The following is a 6927-nucleotide window of genomic DNA, read 5'->3' as shown; positions in this document are numbered from 1 at the left end:
ACTTTTGGGGGGACATTTCAATGTTCAGGGGTGTTTTTGGCCCATTTACTATTGTTTCTATGATAATTTGGCTAAATTGAGCCATTTCACATTGTTTCCTATGGGAAATCGAATCGGATCGCATCGCATCGCATCGTTCAATATCGTATATGTGTACGATGCGATGCGATCCGATTTCATTACGGTGCCGTACGTAGAAAACCTGGGCGCCCAGATAGGAAACAAGTACCGATTTTGAAATACCCGTCTCCGGATTCTTTTTGTATAGGACACACATAGGTATGGGTACAATTGTAAACAACCATGTGGTGTTCTGGGTTATTGTACTGTATGTGTACCATAGGTGATACATCCATCTTGGTTATTGCTTCTCCTCCTCCATCTCCATCTCTGTTCTTTGTCATCTTTTTCTTTTATGATTGTGAATTTATCATTGATTTCATGTACTGTTATAACTTACAGTTACTGTCGGTTGCAATGTCTGCCCCTGATGAAGTCATGGCATGATGAAACGCGTTGAACTATCTGTTTTGACCAAGATCTTCTGAACTGAGCAGCATTTACCTGTGATTGTTCACCATTTGTATATTTGTGATACCCTGACATGGGTTTTTTATTTCTGTACATTTTTTATATTAAATGTCAAATGTCTATTTGAAGTGATTGATTCATTATCTAATAGCGCCCACTGAAACTCCCCTCTTTTTCCATTTCTATTATTTGGGTCTTGCCTAACAGAGGACCCTTCAGAGGTGCTGCTCTTACTTCATAAGCGCAGGAAGGGGTCCCCCCATTTGTTATATATATATATGTGTGTGTGTGTGTGTGTGTGTGTGTACCAACACCCCCCCCCCTTTGCTGGTGCCTACCCCCCCCCCCCCTCCCCTTAACCAGCTTGATCTGTACTTGGCATGCTTACGTTCTGGATATCGGCTGTCAGTATTCCAGGATCGGCGTCCTGATTTGTTTTGAAGTTCTGGCATTGTTGTGTGTGGCATAATGTGTAATGGCCATTTCGGTGTGTGACATACTGTGTAATGAGCAATTACGGTGTGTTGCATACTGTGTAATGGGCATTATGGTGTTTAGCATAATGTGTAATGACCATTACGGTGTGGCATAATGTGTAATGGGCATTGTGGTGTGTGGCATATTGTGTAATGGGCATTGTGGTCTGTGGCATATTGTGTAATGGACATTGTAACTTGAAGCGAGGCAACACACCCTTTTTTTTGTTTTAATGTGCACACTATCTTTTTTATATCTAAATGGGGGGGGGGGGGGGGGACAGCTTTAATAAATGGGGGGGGGGGCGCCAGAAAAAAATTTTGGCTTGGGGGAACAAAATTTATAATTACGCCACAGCATTTATTTAGACTTGGTTATACTTGGTCATCAGCGTTTAGATAGACAGTGACGGGATCGACGGCAGCGCAGCGAGCCATGCGAGGGGACACTGTGCACATACACAGTGTCCACGGGCACCCCACTGCATTCAACACCAAAAAAAGTCTACCAGGTTCCCATCGAATTTACCTGCCCAGGCTGAAGCCTGGGGCTGTCCCGTTGCCCCTGGGCATTGGGCACCGGGCTGATGTTGGTGATAAAGAAAATAAAAAATCTTGGTACTTGTGTACTTTCACGGCTCCCATCGCATACCATCGCATGCCATATGTAGTGGCATGCAATGGCATGCGATGAGATGCGATTGCAGTTTTTAAGCATTTTTTTTTTAACAGAAATGCATCCAAATGCATTGAAATTAATATCAAACATGTTCAATGGCCCCCAAATGTCATTTTTGAGGCTGTACCACCCCCACTATCAACGCGAACCCGAAGCGTGGTGAGCGCAGCGAGCCTGCGAGGGGCGGCGGTACGCGTCCTATGACCTTTTCATACCCCCACTATCCACGTCGGCGTGGAGTTGAGAATAGAAAGTGTGGCGAGCGCAGCGAGCCACCGAGCCCGAAGCGTGGCGAGGGAACGCGGACACCTGTGAAGCCTGCGAGGGGATGCGGATACCTGTGTCCCCTTGCGGGGCTGACTGCGCTCGCCACGCTTTGGGCTCGGTGGCTCGCTGCGCTCGCCACACTTTCTATTCTCAACTCCACGCCGACGTGGATAGTGGGGGTATGAAAAGGTCATAGGACGCGTACCGCCGCCCCGCGTGGGCTCGCTGCGCTCGCCACGCTTCGGGTTCGCGTTGATAGTGGGGGTGGTACAGCCTCAAAAATGACATTAGGGGGCCATTGAACATGTTTGATACTAATTTCAATGCATTTGGATGCATTTCTGTTAAAAATCGCATGCGAACGCATGCGATGCGATTTTTTACTATGCGATGGACATCGTGGGAGCCGTGATTGTACACAAGTACCAAAATCTTTAATGTGGGGTATTAAAAGTCACCATTAAAGTATAACTTTACTACATACTGAGCCCATACCTACAGATACTTACCTACCTTGACACGTAGGTAGGTATCCTCCGTCCGCTGGTCCTGAAGAAAATCCATATGGGTCTCTTTGGAAGGAAACCATACTCACAGGGATCCTCCGACGTAGATCGCATTCTCTAAAATCCAAGTAGGCATCCAGGGACTTGGCAAAATAACAAAGCACTGTACCCGATACCATTCACAGACTGGGGAGAAGCCGGAGGATGTGTGTTTACATTCTGTGCCTCCTTTCCCCTGAATAGTGCTATTGGCCGCCTAGTGGTCAATCAGGAGTTGCTAGGACTTGTAATTCCACAACATTACACAACAGTTTTATCTATTTTTAACACCAACATCCAGGGCCTACTGCAGGGCAGCAGTTAGGAGCAGGTCCCCCGTGGATGGAGGTGAGCGGCAACTCTCCCCCCATCTCCCCCCCTGGAGCGACTCAGTGGCCACCACGGCTGCATCACCCCCGTGGAGTGACTCCGCGGCCCTAGCCGCATCACACCCGCCCCCTCCCGTTGAACGTTGCGGCAACCCGCGCCGCATTGCTGGGCACCCCCTCGTGGAGTGATCAGAGAAGGTGAGCGCCGGAGTGCCCGGCAAACCCCCCCAGTGTAGCACCGGAGCGAACCCCCCCCTGCGCCTGGGGCGCTCCGGTGCTTTCCACCGGCCCTGCCAACATCAGCCTTGTGCCCAATGCCCAGGGGAACCGGGGACAGCCCCAGGCTTTAGCCTGGGCAGGTAAATTCTGGAGAGGGGGACTCCTTCATTGGGGGGTCCCCACTTCCCCAGGATCTAACTGGTCAGGGGGTTAATCTCTGGCCGGGGGGACTTGTATGAATTACCCTGCTGGCTGGTTGGGCCTGATGCTGGTTCATAAAATACGGGGGACCCCTACTTATTTTGTCCCCTGTATTTTGGGAACCAGGACCGGCCCTTGGGCCTGGTGCTGGTTTTAAAAAATACAGGGAACCCCTACTCGTTTTTTTTGCTGATTTTTTAAAACCAGGATCGGTTCTTTGAACCTGGGGCTGGTTATGGCCGTGGGAGGGGACCCCACGCTGTTTTTAAAATTATTTATTTGTAATTTTTTTTTTTTACACTGCAGCCTGCATGGATCGGCTGCCGACTCGTATTTGATTTAGCGGCCGTACATTCGGCCACTGAATAGGAATACGGCTTAATATGACTGGCTAGGTCATCATCAGAATACGAATCTGTAAATACCGCAGATTATTATTTTATTTATTAACAGTTTCTTATAAAGCGCACACATATTCCGCAGCGCTTTACAGAGAATATTTGAACATTCACATCAGTCCCTGCCCCAGTGGAGCTTACAATCTATATTCCCTACCACATGTACACACACACACAGGCATTCTAGGGTTAATTTGTTGAAAGCCAATTGACCTACCAGTATATATTTGGATTGTAAGAAGGAAACCGGAGTACACGGAGGAAACTCTCGCAAGCAAGTCGAGAATATACAAACTCCACACAGTTAGGACCATGGTGGGAATCGAACCCATGGGAACGCCCAGCGCCGTTTCATGGTTGTTCTCATGGTAATGGCCATTTGACGTGGGTGCGTGGGGAGGGCAGCTGATGTCAGCTGCCCGCCCACTTCCCGCACAGGGCGCTCGGAGATCTGAGACACCACAGAGGTTTCTCAGATTTGCGAGCTCTGGAGAAATCATTCGATGGTCCCCTGCAGCCTTGCGAGTCAACCAGAATAAGGTTCTTAGTGCACTCACTTTTAGTTCTGTACATTCTCAAAACTACACCAAAAAGTATATACTGTACTAGGCATATTTACTTACCATGAAGCCAGAACCTAACTCATATTGTATGCTTTGCCAGATTCACCTCCACGTTTCCTTGGCTATAACACTGGATAGAATTGCTTGTGCCTCGAGCATGCCTACAGCAGCAACTCCCCAAAATCATGATCCCTATAATCTTTTTAGCAAGAGGCGGAAATACCTTTGGTGAAAGGTGCAGTGCACCTTGGGACCCTGAAGACAAAGGGCCCCACTGCTGTCTGTCTCCCACTGTTTTTCTCTGTGACCCACTGCCTTCCCCTGCCTCTCCCAGTCCAGTCCCTCCCTCGGTACACACACAACAGAGCACAAGTGGGTGGACCAAGGGGAACCCATGAAGCAATTCATGAATAGTATCATCGTAACCCTGTTTCCCGCTATGAAATTCCTGTTTTGGAACAGGTTGACAGGGTTGGAAGGTCGACACAATCATTCGGTTGTCCGTCAAAAGTTCCACATCAGGTTTTCACATTTTTTGTCTTGAATGCTGACATATCATGCAATCACAGTGTACTGCGTCACCTCATATGGCCTGCTACGCTCGGCACACTATTATATTCTCCCACAATGCGGCCCTCCAGATGTTGTGAAACTACAAATCCCAGCATGCCTTGCCACAGTTTTAACACTCCCTTATAGCAAAACTGTGACAAGGCATGCTGGGATTTGTAGTTTCACAACATCTAGGGGGCCGCAGTTCGAGGACCCATGCCGTAGTGGATGGTAGGGCATGAAATACGGCCTGTCGGCACATGTCGGCTCAGAAAAAAGTGAAAAACTCATGTCGCCCTTTTGACTGTCGATCTTGCCATTGTCAACCTAATGCTTGTGTCGGCCTTCCTACCCTGTTGACCTAATCCATGATGACGTAGGTCCTGTCGACCTTCAGTGGTCAACCAAATGCATGTTGACCTACAGTGGCTCGACCTACTGATCCTACCCTACCCCATGGCATTAATAGATGCTGGTATACACGCGGAGAGTGGCGGGATGCATCACAAGTTACTCCGGATACTTGCTGCATCCCACCCACTGTACAGAATGTAGCTGCAAGTCTAAAGTTGTCCTGTGCAGTATAAAGGTGTTCAGCCATACCCAGCCTGTGGGAATGTCCATAGATTTTATTATCTGACATCAGTGTGACGTACAGAATGTTGTCTGTTGCTCCGGCTGCACATGTGTTACATACCTCCCAACTTTTCACTCGAAGAAATAGGGACAGCCGCGCGAGCGCCCGAAAAGGGGCGGGGCGTATGCAAATGAGGGCGCGGCTTATGCTAATTAGCCGCGACCTCATTTTCATACGAGAATAGACGCTGTGCGCATGCGCACAGCGTCTATTCTACTAGATTGGGGGTCTCCCAACTGTCACCCCCCCGCAGCGGGACAATGCCTGCCGCGGGTGGGACAGCGGGACAGGACCCGAAAATCGGGACTGTCCCTCCAAAATCGTGACAGTTGGGAGGTATGTTACATTATCTGCACCACAGTGACAAATGATTGACACAAACTAATAATCACTGAAGGGATGTGAGGACTTGTTGGCAATACCAACTTTTGTTGGCTCATATTTCTTTTGCGCTAACCGCTCTTAGCGTGTAATATTTTCCATCAGGAAAGCATCATATGGAACGCACATTTTTTTAGTTTTATTTTAATGAAAAACTACTTTACGTATAATAAAAACTTCTGTTCTAGGCCTTCTACACACTTCTAACATACATATTGCAGTCATACTATGGGCCAGATGTATCAAGCTTCAAAAGTGATAAAATGGAGAGTGATAAACAGCCAGCCAATCAGTTCTTACCTGCCATGTCACAGGCTCGGTTTGAAAAATAACAGGCAGGAGCTGATTGGCTGGTTGTTTATCACTCTCCATTTTATCACTTTTTGAAGCTTGATACATCTGGCCCATTGTAGGAACTTAGGGACAGCATTTGGTAGTTTAGTGACATCTATTCATGTGCCATATCTTATTTAGGGGGAGATTAATCAAACATTCTAAAAGGAGGGCAAAAGAAAGTTCTGCCTATTGCAACAAATCATATTCTAGCAATAATTCATCCAGTAAATTCTAAAACAAGCTAAAATCTAAATGGTTGATAGGGGCCACACCTTTACTTATCTTATTAAGCAAGATTGATATTGGTCTCCCTTACAGCAATTATGCCGGTCCAGAGAGTATCATGGGTTCTGTATTGTTCTGGCCAGGTGTTTGTTATCAACACCTATCATAATTGCACCATATGATGTGAGATGCCTGGTGCAATTCCTGTGCTGTGTACTTAATGTAGGCCATAGTTCTTTAGGGTCCTTTCTGGGATTAGCCAGAAGAAAATATGCACTAAGTGTCCTAAGACACTAGTCCTCCTGGCGCTTTGTATTATACAACTTTTACTAAAAATAAATATAAGTGGTTTTCCTCTTCTGCATGTGATCAACGGGATTGGCAGTCGCTACCACATAGGTAAATTCCGAAATAAAGAAAAAGAGCTAGATCACAGCATCTGGGAAAATCAGTTTAGTTAGTAGCTTGATAATTAAAAGTCAAAAATGTAAGCGAATGGGTATAATGATAATAATAGTGATAGCAATACCAAGAACAATGGAGAATTGCTTGCTTTCACAATGAATTGAAGCCGCGCGTGATCCGTGA

The sequence above is a fragment of the Crinia signifera genome, chromosome 8 (assembly GCF_055691185.1).
Source record: "Crinia signifera chromosome 8, ASM5569118v1, whole genome shotgun sequence".
In the NCBI taxonomy this organism is placed as follows: Eukaryota; Metazoa; Chordata; class Amphibia; order Anura; family Myobatrachidae; genus Crinia; species Crinia signifera.
Note: the sequence above shows the minus strand (reverse complement) of the source record.